Source organism: Apium graveolens, chromosome 1 (genome assembly GCF_009905375.1).
Source record: "Apium graveolens cultivar Ventura chromosome 1, ASM990537v1, whole genome shotgun sequence".
Classification (NCBI taxonomy): domain Eukaryota; kingdom Viridiplantae; phylum Streptophyta; class Magnoliopsida; order Apiales; family Apiaceae; genus Apium; species Apium graveolens.
Genome location: NC_133647.1, coordinates 38230907 through 38243860, shown reverse-complemented (window position 1 = coordinate 38243860; position 12954 = coordinate 38230907). Strand labels below are relative to the sequence as shown.

At 32.7% G+C, this 12954-nt stretch overlaps 1 pseudogene; it reads right to left on the bottom strand.

Annotated features, from left to right (window-relative positions):
- The window catches only part of LOC141662979 (sesquiterpene synthase 2-like), a 33927-nt pseudogene extending 27161 nt beyond the window's left edge, over positions 1-6766 (bottom strand).
- Positions 6767-12954: the final 6188 nt, after the last annotated feature.

The window sequence follows — 12954 nt, the reverse complement described above, 5'->3', positions numbered from 1 at the left end:
GCACCTGGAACTGTCCAACGATAGTATACCCCCATCAGGTACCAGTACCTGTGCGTTAGGGTTTAGCGACAGTTGGTGATCCCCATCAGATGTTATAATATGTGTGTTGGGATCAACCACATCACTACTGGTCATATTGTTCACGTTCTCCATTAGTCTGTTAAACAAAAACATACAAAACAGATTTGTCAGTCACAGATTAAACAAATTATTAAGCTTTAAGATTATTGTGAATCTGTGCAAAAAAACCAATATTTATATGTGTGTGTGAAGAAAATGAACAAACAGAGTAACAGAAAAAGAGGAGAAAAGGATATAATCCGAGTCCAGTGCAGAACTGTCTCCTTAAAGCTTATTAGCCCTCACTGTCGTGTGCGAGCGAAAAGCCTCCCAAGATAAAACGGATTGCAGTGATGTAGAACAACACTCTCAGCAGAGTTGAAACAGAACAAGAAATTATCACCGGAGGAGAGAGAGAGAGACAGGGTTTTGTCTTTAGAGGCGAATGTGTTTTTTTGGTGTATCTAACCCTAACGCACTAGTGGTGTTTATATAGGTGTAGATAGACTTGTGCGCTACTCTTTTCCATAATTAAGTATCATTAATTATGGAATCGTTGTAATACTTGCAAGCTACTCTATTCCATAAATAATATGAAACAGAATCAGATTAAATATATCAAGACATACAACATATCAATTAATTTGAAACAAAAGCAAATTAATTTATGCCATAATATTTGAGCAAAATTCTAGTGAAAAATAATAATTTCCATTATTAAAAGTGTATCGTCATATCTCACACATATTTTAGTCATAATGCTCAAAATATTACATACCAATATGGGACTTATACCCATATTTTCCAACAGTAAATTCAAGAGCATCTTCTAGTATTCTTTCCCCATACACCATGAGATATGTTACTTCATACAAGCTTAGCATTGCTCTCACGTCCTTATAAAAGTGCACCATCAACTTCCCGTTGATGTCCTTAAATTTGTAGAATACATCTGCATGATTGAAGAGATGATAGCTAAAATGGAAACTGCAATCATATTCATGAATATTAGACTGCGTCTAAGTTAACTGGTAAGAATGTTAATCAACATATGTTTATGAGCTTCTTAAATTTTATATCGACCTAACAGAAGAAATATCATGTCCTTCCTATCTAAGTAACCGAAAACATAGGCCAACTTCAAGTAGGTCAACTTCATTTTTGCTGCAATAAAGTTCATGAAAGCTATTGTTTAAGTGCTACAATAATGTATCAAGCTCAGCTTCAAAGTGGTAGGAAAATCCGAGTCGTTGAAAATCATCTATTAAGGAAATCAATTCGTATTGATTTATGTCTCCTGCAACTAGCATCTTCTTGGCTTCTTGTTTAAGCACTTGAAGATGTTCCTCTATTAAAAATAATTAGTGCAACTTATTATTTCATTATTAGTTTTCTATTCTAAGCAGGAGTTGTTTACCAAGTCAATGCTAGTTATACTTAGATAAGTCTGTTCCTAATTTTATGCACATAATTAGTATGTAGGTTTGTTTAGAACGTTGAGAATAAGTGCTGTAGTGGAGTATTTTTAGCACCTATTTAGTTTTAATTCTAGATATATATATATTATAGGTCTGTGCTTGTATTTAATATTGAAGTGAATAAACAACAAACAGTTCTATTTTCTTAGTAGTGTGTTCTTCTTTAATTGTCTCTGTTTAATTGTTACTAGTAGTCTGTTTCTATTTTGTTTTACGGTATCAAAACCATCTTGAGTCATATAAACTTGTCATTTATTTTCTTTTCGTCTATTAAGTACTTGTCTTGTTGAAAAAAGATTATAATATCAAAAAAAACATTCTTGCTATGGAGGTGGTAAATGGAGGCAATAATTCAGGTGTTAACAGTTCTGAAGATAAGCTTCCAGACACATTTTCCAGTACTTATAATTAGTGGTAGTCTGTTTCTATTTTGTTTTACGGTATCAAAACCATCTTGAGTCATATAAACTTGTCATTTATTTTCTTTTCGTCTATTAAGTACTTGTCTTGTTGAAAAAAGATTATAATATCAAAAAAAACATTCTTGCTATGGAGGTGGTAAATGGAGGCAATAATTCAGGTGTTAACAGTTCTGTTGAGAAGCTTGTCTGCACTAATTATAAGTACTGGAAAATGTGTCTGGAAGCTTATCTTCAGGGTCAGGACTTATGGGAGATTGTTACTGGAACAGAGAAGGAACCAGCGAACATCCCAGCTAATGTTGAACTACGGAGAAAATGGAAGATCATATGTGGAAAGGCTCTTTTTGCTTCGGAAAGGAATTTATTGAGCATGTTCGAGACGTCAACTCACCCAAGGAGGTTTGGGATACACTCAAACGATTATTTTCGAAAAAGAATACCGCAAGATTGCAGTTTTTGGAGAACGAGTTAGCCATGCTGACACAAGGAAGTTTATCTATTTATGAATATTTCTTAAAGATTAAAAGTTTGTGTGGTGAAATATCAGAATTAGATGAGAATGAGAATATTAGAGAGGCAAGGATGCAGCGATTTCTTATACAAGGACAGAGGAAAGAGTACATTCCTTTCGTGACGTCCATTCAAGGTTGGGCTGTTCAGCCATCTATTGAGGAATTGGAGAGTCTTCTCTCAAATCAAAAAGTTTTAGCAAAACAGATGGGCAGGTGCGTTGATACAGATTCAACGCTCTTTATGAAAGGAAAGTTCTACAAGAAAAATATGCGACCTGGGAATAAAAATCATCAAGGAGATGTGAAATCCAGTGGTGAAAACTCCCAAAGTCGTAACCCTATCAAATGTTATAGATTTGGGAAGATTGGGCATATTAAGAAGAATTGTAGAGTGAAGCTTTCTAAAGTAAATGTTGCCAGAGAGGAGCCAAAGGAACAAAGTGAACCAAAGGAAGGGATAAAATGGGAGCAGTGCTTTACAGCGGAAATCAGGGACATTGCAAAGGGATCAACACTAGTTCAAGTTCTTTATAATCATTCACGTTACGCAAAGGAATGGATTATTGACTCGGGTTGTTCTCATCATGTCACTGGAGATGAATCTGTATTTTCTAAATTGCGTAATCATGACGGTGAACGAGTCATCATCACGACAGACAATTCTATGTATCCAGTAGTTAAAGAAGGGACTGTAGAGATCAACTTAGATGATACACATTTGGTCAAATTGGACAATGTCTACCATGTCCAGGTTTGCAAAGAAATTTAGTTCCTGTCTCTCAAATTACGAATTCTGGAAAGTATGTTTTGTTTGGCCCCAATGATGTTAAGATTCTTGAAAATGTTAAGAATCTTGAGGCTAATGTTGTGTTCACCGGAGAAAGAAAGATTCCATATTTGTAATGTCAGTGGGAGAAGCTTATATAAAGAAGACAAGCCAAACTGATAAGGCATCAATCTGGCATGCTCGTTTAGGACACCTGAGTTATCCACTACTAAGACAAATTTCTTCTCATAAGTTATTAGAAGGAATGCCAAATCTTCAAAATGTTTGTGAAGATACAATATGTTAGGGATGCCAATTTGGAAAATCACACCTTCTTCCTTTTTCGAAATCAACAAATCGCAGAAAAATGGCTTTTGAGCTAATTCATGCAGATTTGATGGGTCCGATGAAGACAACAAGTTATGGAGGTTTCCGGTATGTCATGATACTCGTAGATGATTATTCGAGATATGCATGGGTTAAAATTTTAGAAGTCCAAATTTGTTGAGTTTCAAGCTGTAGTACAGTAGTTCAAAAAGGAAATCAAGTGTTTACGAAGCAAAAATGGTGGAGAGTTTCTTTCAAGTGACTTCATTCGTTTCTGCAATGAGAAGGGTATTCAGAGACAAATGACTTATCCACATACGCCACAACAAAATGCCGTTTCAGAGAGGAAGTTGGCCCATCTCACATCTATGAGCCTCTCTTGGCTGCATGACAAAAACCTTCCTCGAGGGCTCTGGCATAAGCTTTTCAAAGTGCTTGTTACATGATAAATCGTTTACCTCCATGACCAGGTAAAGAGAAATCTTCTCTTGAAATTCTTTATGATGAAAAACCGGATGTTAGCTGTCTTCGTGTGTTTGGTTCAATATGCTATGTTCATGTTCCTAAGGCTACTTGTACTAAGTTGGACCCGAAAGCAAAAGTATGTATTTTTGTTGGTTATGACGTACACAGGAAGGGTTGGAGATGTATGGATCCTGAAACACATAAGGTAACCACTTCTCGTGATTTCGTATTTGATGAGGTGTCATCTTATTATGCTACACAGAATAGTGTGATACATCATCAAGAAAAGATTCAGCTTTCTCTGGAACATGAAGATCAGTTCTTAAATGATGAAATCACGTCAACAGAAGGAGGCTCAAATAACAATGAAAGTCCATATTCAAGTAGATGCACAAGAGAAAGAAGGCAGCCATCTTACCTTCGAGACTATGAGGTACAATTAAATAATTGCACTGTTACCTCATGCTTCTTCACCGGAGAAACTGATCAAAATGAACCAGCAACATACGAACAAGCGAAAGGCAAACCTGAATGGGAGCATGCAATGGCAGAAGAATTAAAAGCTTTGAGAAGAAATGAAACTTGGGAGTTAGTTCCCAAGCCGGAAAATTGTGTTCCAATCACTTATAAATGGGTTTACAAGGTAATGAAAAATTCAGATGGAACGATCGAACGGTACAAAGCCAGATTGGTTGCACGTGGTTTTTCTCAAAATTATGGTCTGGATTATGAAGAAACATTTAGCCCGGTGGCAAAGATGGTGACACTACGATCTATAATTGCTCTTGCAGCATTCAAAGGGTGGAAGTTATGGCACCTTGATGTGAATAATGCATTTCTTTACGGTGAATTTGATCGTGAGGTGTTCATGGAGCAACCTAAAGGATACATTTCAAATGAATATCCAGATTATGTTTGTAGGTTGAAAAAGTCTATATACGGTCTTCGACAATCATCAAGATCCTGGTATGGAAAGTTGCTCAGTATTTATTATTTTGTGGCTTTAGAGTTTCTGAAGCAGATTCTAGTTTATTCATTAAAATAGAATCAAATGTTCACTTGATTGTCCTACTATATGTAGATGATATGATTATCACGGGAAATAATGGAGATGAGGTAACTATGTTGATTAATGAGTTATCATTGCATTTTGAACTGAAATATCTGGGAGAAGCTAGTCGATTTCTTGGTCTTAAAGTAGAAAAGGCAGCTGATGGTTATTTTATCTCTCAAAGGGCCTATGCCAAAGATCTGCTGTGACATTTCAACATGGAGGAGTCCATAGAAAAAGCTATTTCAATGGAGCAGGGCCTCAAATTGACAAGCAGCGAGGGAGATCCACTGAATGACGCAACACCATTTCGAAAACTTGTGGGTAGTCTAATTTATTTAACTATCACAAGGCCTGAACTTTGTTACTCGGTTAGTGTGGTATCATAGTTTATGCAGCGTCCAACTTATAAACATTGGGATGCAGCCAAAAGGATTCTGTGATATATTAAAGGGACTCTGGATTATGGTTTGATGTATAGAAGGTGCGAAAAGATTAAACTAGTCGGGTACACAGATGCAAATTGGGCAGGAAACATCAAAGACATGCATTCAACCAGTGGATATTGTTTTAGGACTGGTACGAAAATGGTGTCCTGATGTAGTAAGAAAAAACCAAATGTTGCTTTGTTGAGCACAGAAGCAGAGTATGTGGCAGCAAGCATGGCAGCACCGGAATGTGTTTGGCTAAAAGGGTTGATAAGAAGTATGCTTGGTGAGTTTAATTATGTTGTGCACCTTAAGTGCGATAATGAAAGTGCTATCAAACTTACTGAAAATCCAGTTTTTCATGGACGAACAAAGCACATTGAAGTTCGTTACCATTACACACGAGAGACGGTACTTGAACATGAAGTTGAAGTGGAGAATGTATCAACTAATGAGAAAGTGGCCAATATTTTTACAAAGCCTCTGGGAAAGCCAAAGTGTTAATATCACATGAGCTCACTTAGAGTTGTTGATCGTATGCTTGCACTAAGGGGGAGTATTAAAAATAATTAGTGCAACTTATTATTTCATTATTAGTTTTCTATTCTAAGCAAGAGTTGTTTACCAAGTCAATGCTAGTTTTACTTGGACAAGTCTATTCCTAATTTTATGCACATGATTAGTGTGTAGGTTTATTTAGAACGTTGAGAATAAGTGTTGTAGTGGAGTATTTTTAGCACCCATTTAGTTTCAATTCTATATATATATATTGTAGGTCTGTGCTTATATTTAGTATTGAAGTGAATAAACAACAAATAGTTCTATTTTCTTAGTAGTGTGTTCTTCTTTAATTGTCTGTGTTTAATTGTTACTAGTAGTCCGTTTCTATATTCTGGTTGTATGAGTTAGTAAGAACACAGTATGCGTACGTTTGTATGGATAATTTTATGTGAAGTACTATTTATTTATACCGCGAATACCTTGAACGCCATATATGTTATGCAAAAAGAACATGTTTGAAAATTGAAACTCCAAGTTCTCTGGCATAATTGGTAGTACTCCACAAAATTCAACTCATAGTTATATATAGGAAAAATCTAACAATTAACATAGTAAGTAGTAACATACTGGAAGCGCTGAATTACTGTGTGCGAGGAATTTATCTCCCCAGACGCTAGGATGATAATTTGCTGAACTCCGAGCAACCTCACGTACAACATTTTGAGGACCGGAGATAGAGTTAATATACATTGCCATTTTTACTTGGGAGGAGGATCCAATTAAGCAAAAACTGTACTTGTACTTGTTTCTTAATACAGATACTTGGCTGGCTGCAGTGTGATAATATATTTATAGTGTTGTTCATTAATACCACCCTAAAATTAACATCAATCATGAGCTGTTTCCTATGGGAATTTTCTTTTCAATTATTAGCATAAATGTCACGTTTAGTAGCTGTTTAACATAGACTATAAATAATACTCTCATATGCTTGATTTACATCGTACTATTTGTTTTTTCCAATTCATTTCGTCTTGGTTGGATTGTTTTGGGAACAAGAAACTATCAATATTTCTTCTAGTAGTTAGCACCTGATCAATATATCCAGGCACTTTGTATGTGTATCCACCGAAAAAAATATGAATTTATCTTATTTTATTTTGTAAGGGGCATAAAGATATGCCAAATATCTATTAGCCATATTATAAAATTATTATATAACAAAAATTTATACTAAAATATAATAATTGAAATGAGTATAATTTGATATATCTTTTTCTTAGTTGATTTGGTTATTATCGTTGGATCTTCTTAATCAAATAACCAAGACCGTTATATCTAAATACTAAAACAATATAATGTCCTAGATTTTAATTCCGTCAACATCAAATATTTATATTATTATTTAGAATATATACTACTCAACATCCTAGGTTCGAATCCTGTCAACAACAAATATTTAAATTATTTATGCACCACTAAAATTCTCATGTTTAAATCCCACCAACCCATGTTGTTAGCCAACAACATTCATTTTTATTAACTTAAAACTCGCGTGATGGATAAATTTTCCACTACTAGGGTTTTGAGAGTCGACTCACGTATCTAGGGTTCTCGCCGTCTCACCTTCACTTTTCTATCCTTCGCCCTCCTCATCGTCCTCCTCTCCCGCTCTTCCATTCTCTTTTATTTTATCAGTTTTTCAATAAAACCGAAATTTAATCCTTTTGGACGAAATCTTCTTGAGTACATTGTTATCAAATTTGTTATTCATGCCCATCTTTTTAGGATATTAGTGTGTTCTATCTTGCTGTTTTTGTGTGTTCTGTTATGGATTTTGATAACTTTTATAAAAAAGATTTTTATGATATTTTAGGAGATGTGTAAGACTCGCATCAAATCTTAGACGGTGGTGTATATCGCAAAGTTCACCTTCCACAACAAAAAATTATTCATATTTTGGAGTTATCTGTCACTCCAATATCAGTCGATGAAACTGATAGTTCTGGACATTGGGCTACAGATGATGCTTACGTGAAAGTCAATTATGATGCTACTAGTTTCATAACTGGTATAGGTTGGATTGACCGAGATGTCATTGTAATACCTTTTAGATTGAAGAATTTGAATATTTTATGCGTTAAGCAATCTGAAAACAAAACGGCTATTTGTTTAGCTTGTTTTTTGTTTCACAATCAGATTGTAGTTGACAGTTCGGTAATTTGTTCCAGCTGTATTATAATGTTTTAATATATAATTAGCTTATTTGTCAAAAAACCCGTGTGATGCAACTTTATATAACTTTATTATTATATTTTCTTTTTGTAGAAAATTTATTATGAATTGAATTCTTAAATTTGTCCACTTAGTGTTTTTAAATAATATAATTTCACGATAAATATTATATTAATACATGTATTTTTTCATGTTTTTTTTAATTTAGAGGTATTTTGAAACAGATAATGTAACTGGATAAACGATATAGTCTTATTCATATTGTATGTGTGTTCACAAAAAAAAATTAATTAAAAGTTAAGTGTTAGTTCAATAGTTTACATTATTGTTTTTTTTCGGATCAACTGTTACGCCGATCAAATTCAACTAATTATTTTTAATTTGACTGTAATTGTTTTAAACCCGGATTAATATGATAATTTTGTTTTAACTCAGATATATTATATATATGATTTTTTTTAATTGGTTGAATTATATTTTGATTTTGATTTTTTAGTTTGGATCAATTGTATAATATTTTTTTAATCATGGATGAATAGTTTATGTTCTTTTATTTAAACTCGATTCAATAATATATTTTTTAGTCGGATCAATAGTATTTTCATTAGCCCGATGCATATTAATTTTAACCAAATACAACTAAGTATGTTTAGTTTGCTTTAAATTTTATTAGATCGAACCAATAGTATAATATTGTTTTACCCGAATGAAAAGTGCAAATTATTTTGCTTTATCTCGAGGCAATAATTATCTTCTGATTGTATAGATAAAGATATTTATAATATGTAATAGATTTGAATATCTATTTTATAGTTTATTAAAAATTAATTAAATTAGTGGTTATAATAAAGATTATTTTAAATTTTAATTAAATAAAAATTATATTTGGAGAGTAACTTGACTTTAATATCAATTAAAGTAATATAGAAATTAATATAAATTTAAATTTAAATTGGCAGAAGAAATTGGCTTATACATCAATAATAATATTATAATACTATAAAGTTTAATGTGAATTACAATTTAAATTGGTAGAGTAAGTTGACTTCAATATCACCTAGAATTAAATATTAAATATAGTATATATTAGTACATTGTATCGTAATTAGTGTTTGAATAAATTTAGAATAATGTAATTATTTTCTATTTATGACTGTATTAAAAATATATACTTAGTCCAATAAAATATGATCTTAGCCGTTTATTTTTAATTATATGTGATCAATGGTTGAGATTGTTTTGGCACAGGACCAAAGTTTTGAATAAAAAATCCCTTACGCTTATTATATATAAATTGATATAATTGTGATTTATAAACATACTAATAAATTTAATAGTTCAATTCTTTACCGAGTCTATTTTATTCATAATCCAGGTTTCAAATCTTCACAATAATAATATTAAAATTTAGAATTTTATATTTTCATAATTCTAACAATATATGCAATTATTTAAATGAAGAATATAATTATCATTAGCAACATGACATTATTAAGATTACAATTATTTAAAGATCAATTTTTATAAATAAAAATATATCTTTAAAAGTCCATGCATCGCACGGGTTTTAAGCTATGTATTTTAAATTGAAAAATAGTATTTAGCAAAAAAAAATTGAAAAATAGTAATATATATAGATGATGTATGCTGAACATTTTTTAAATTATTCCATAAATTATTGGTGAAACATTACCTAAGTATTATCCCAAATATATCATTAAACGTGTAATTATACATTAAATTTTTACAACAGGAATAATATATAATATTAATTTTAAGTTTGGTGAGAAAGATAAACAAGTAATTGCCTTTTGATAGGAAAAGCCGCTTTGTGTAATGTGTATCCACGGATAAGGAAAAATATAACTTTCATTTTATTTTGTTTGGAACATAACGATATACCAAATATTTCTGAAATAAATTAAATTAATTTTATTAGCGGAAGTTCACATAAAGATTAACATGTAGTTAGAATAATGGTTATCCTAGATAACTATTATTAGTTTAGTAACAAAATTCTAGATAAGGATCGATAGTTATGACTCATGTACTATAAATACTGTATCTTATACCGCATATTGTAAGCAGAATTCATATATTTGTTTATGGTATCAGAGCCACAAACAATTTCTTTCCTTGAATCCTAAAACTCTTCTCTCACTTTAAAATCATTTTATTTCCTCTTTAAGCTTTGTCCGATTCTTCTTTATCCCAGAATGACAAATCCTATTATTTCCTCTTCACCGAACTCTAGTTCTTCTACATGCGCTACGATATCTTTTGCATCTACCCCATCAACCATTACAATTACTGTACCTAACATTTATGCTCTTATCACTACTAAACTCACTGATAGTAATTATCTCGAATGGGAAACTCAAATCAAACCATTTCTTAGTGGCCAAAGACATCGGAGCTTCATCAATGGTAATTACCCTTACCCACCTGAATATATCTCATCTGCTGAAGTTGGGTCTCAACCCGAATTGAGTCCTCTACATGTTGAATGGTATTATGGTGATCAAACACTCATGGGCATAATAAATTCCACCCTTTCAAGTCCAATTGTCTCTCTAGTTATTGGCCTGAAAACTTCTAAAGATCTAGTGGATTGTCTTCAGCAAAATATTGCTCATCAATTTGCAAATGTGACCCAACTTTGCTTCCAGTTGCTCTTAATGACGAAAGGAGACAAGTCAATTACTAATTATCTCCAATATGCTAAAGCAATATCAGATTCATACTTGTTTCACCTACAGATCTTGTTACTTGTGATCTTCACGGTCTTGGTCCAGATTACTCCATGCTCGTTACAGCTATTATCAACTCACCCCCTCTTTCTTCCTACTCCATTCTTCGTACCCAAATTACGACTTTTGAGTCAATGAATATAAAACAATCCACGGTAGACTTACACTCTGCTAATCCTACCATAATTTTATTGTCCTAAAATACATCTTCTTATCCCTAATTTAATCGTGGAAATAATAGTAATCGTGGTGGTAGACAAGGTCGTGGAAATAACCATCAGCATGATATTTTTTACTTTAATCAGAATGTTAGCCCATCTCGAGGTGTTTATCGTCGTGGATATCATTGTCGTGGTCATGGTCGAAATTTCTATCAATAAGGCATATTAGGATCCTCTCCATTCTACAATCAAAGTCCCAATTTTAATGGCCGTCAATGGAACTATACATCTGGGAATTATAATCCTCCACATCACTACAATCGGGGATCAGAACCAGAATCAAACTGAAGCTGATTTATTATCGACATTTGCTGGTATGCAACTAGCACCACCAATGTATAAGAATTGATACATCGACTCAGGTGCCACAAATCATATCAGGTGGTGATGCACGTTCATTTACAAGTCATTCTGAATATGCTGGAGGTGATCAAGTACAGTTGGGTAATGGTAATTTTCTTCCTATTATACACACTGGTAGCATTTTCTTCATTTGTGGTTCTCGATCATTTCATTTATTTAATGTTTTACATGTTCCAACAATGCGTAAAAATCTTCTTTCCATTGCACAGTTTATTCATGATAACTCAGTCAGTTTTACCTTCAACCCGTATGATTTTAAAATTCGTGACTTACAAACTGTCTCCACTCTTTTTGAGGGCCATTGTAAAGATGGCTTATACCCTCTCAAGCTCAGTTGTCCTTTGCAAGCACTTTCAGTGTCGTGTCATTCATCCAATCTTTGGAACCATCATTTGGGTCATCCATCTTCCCAAGTTCTTAAAATTCTAGCTAGTAACAAATGTTTAGGTTCATTTTCATCTCACCAATTTAATTTTTACAAAGATTATGTTGTCAAGAAGTGTTATTTCCCAACAATGTAATAACAGAATTATAGAAGGGGGTTGAATGGAATTCTGATTTCTTTTTTATTTTAAGAAAACTCTTTGTAAGATAAATAACTGTGTTTTTGAATAAGCAATAATACGGATAAAGCTTTTGAAGTATTTTACTAATATAAAGTAAATAAACACAAAGTTTAAAAACTTTCTGGTGGATTTTTCTTTCCACCAGAGATATATATTGAAGAAATCTCTGTGATGCAAATTGCACACAGCTACTTACAAGTATATCTTACAACTTAGAACTCGAGAGTGTTCCTAAAGATACAGCTTGCTTGTTCTACTTGTTGTTCTAGTTGTACTAAAATACTTGTTACACTTGGTTTATATATATTCACCAAGATTACATGTGCAATAAGACAAGAATACTATTCCTATCAGCTAGGTCCAAGAACATGCTTCTTCATTTCTCTGTCTAATGCAAACTAAGTTAGATACAACATCTTCGAACGTGCTTGTTTTGCATGGAAATGGATGTTAGATCACACACACTGTAGAAGGGGGTTGATTACAGTGTCTAGCACAATCAAATTGAATTAAGAACACAAGTATGAAACACATAATAATCTTATTAATAAAACAGTATTACAATGGATCCATTCTCTCTCAGTGATGAACAAAATATCACGAGAGCTGCTAGGGTTACAATAAATAATATTCTCGATTAAGATAACACATATAGTGTAAATCCTATGTTGTGTTTATATAGACACACAGTTACAAGATAATCTTCTAATTGATATCAAATATAATTCTACTTCCTAATATATCAACTAGTTATCTTTTCTTCCAAGTATTCTATTCTTCATAGAATTCTTCTCCATGCACATCTCTTC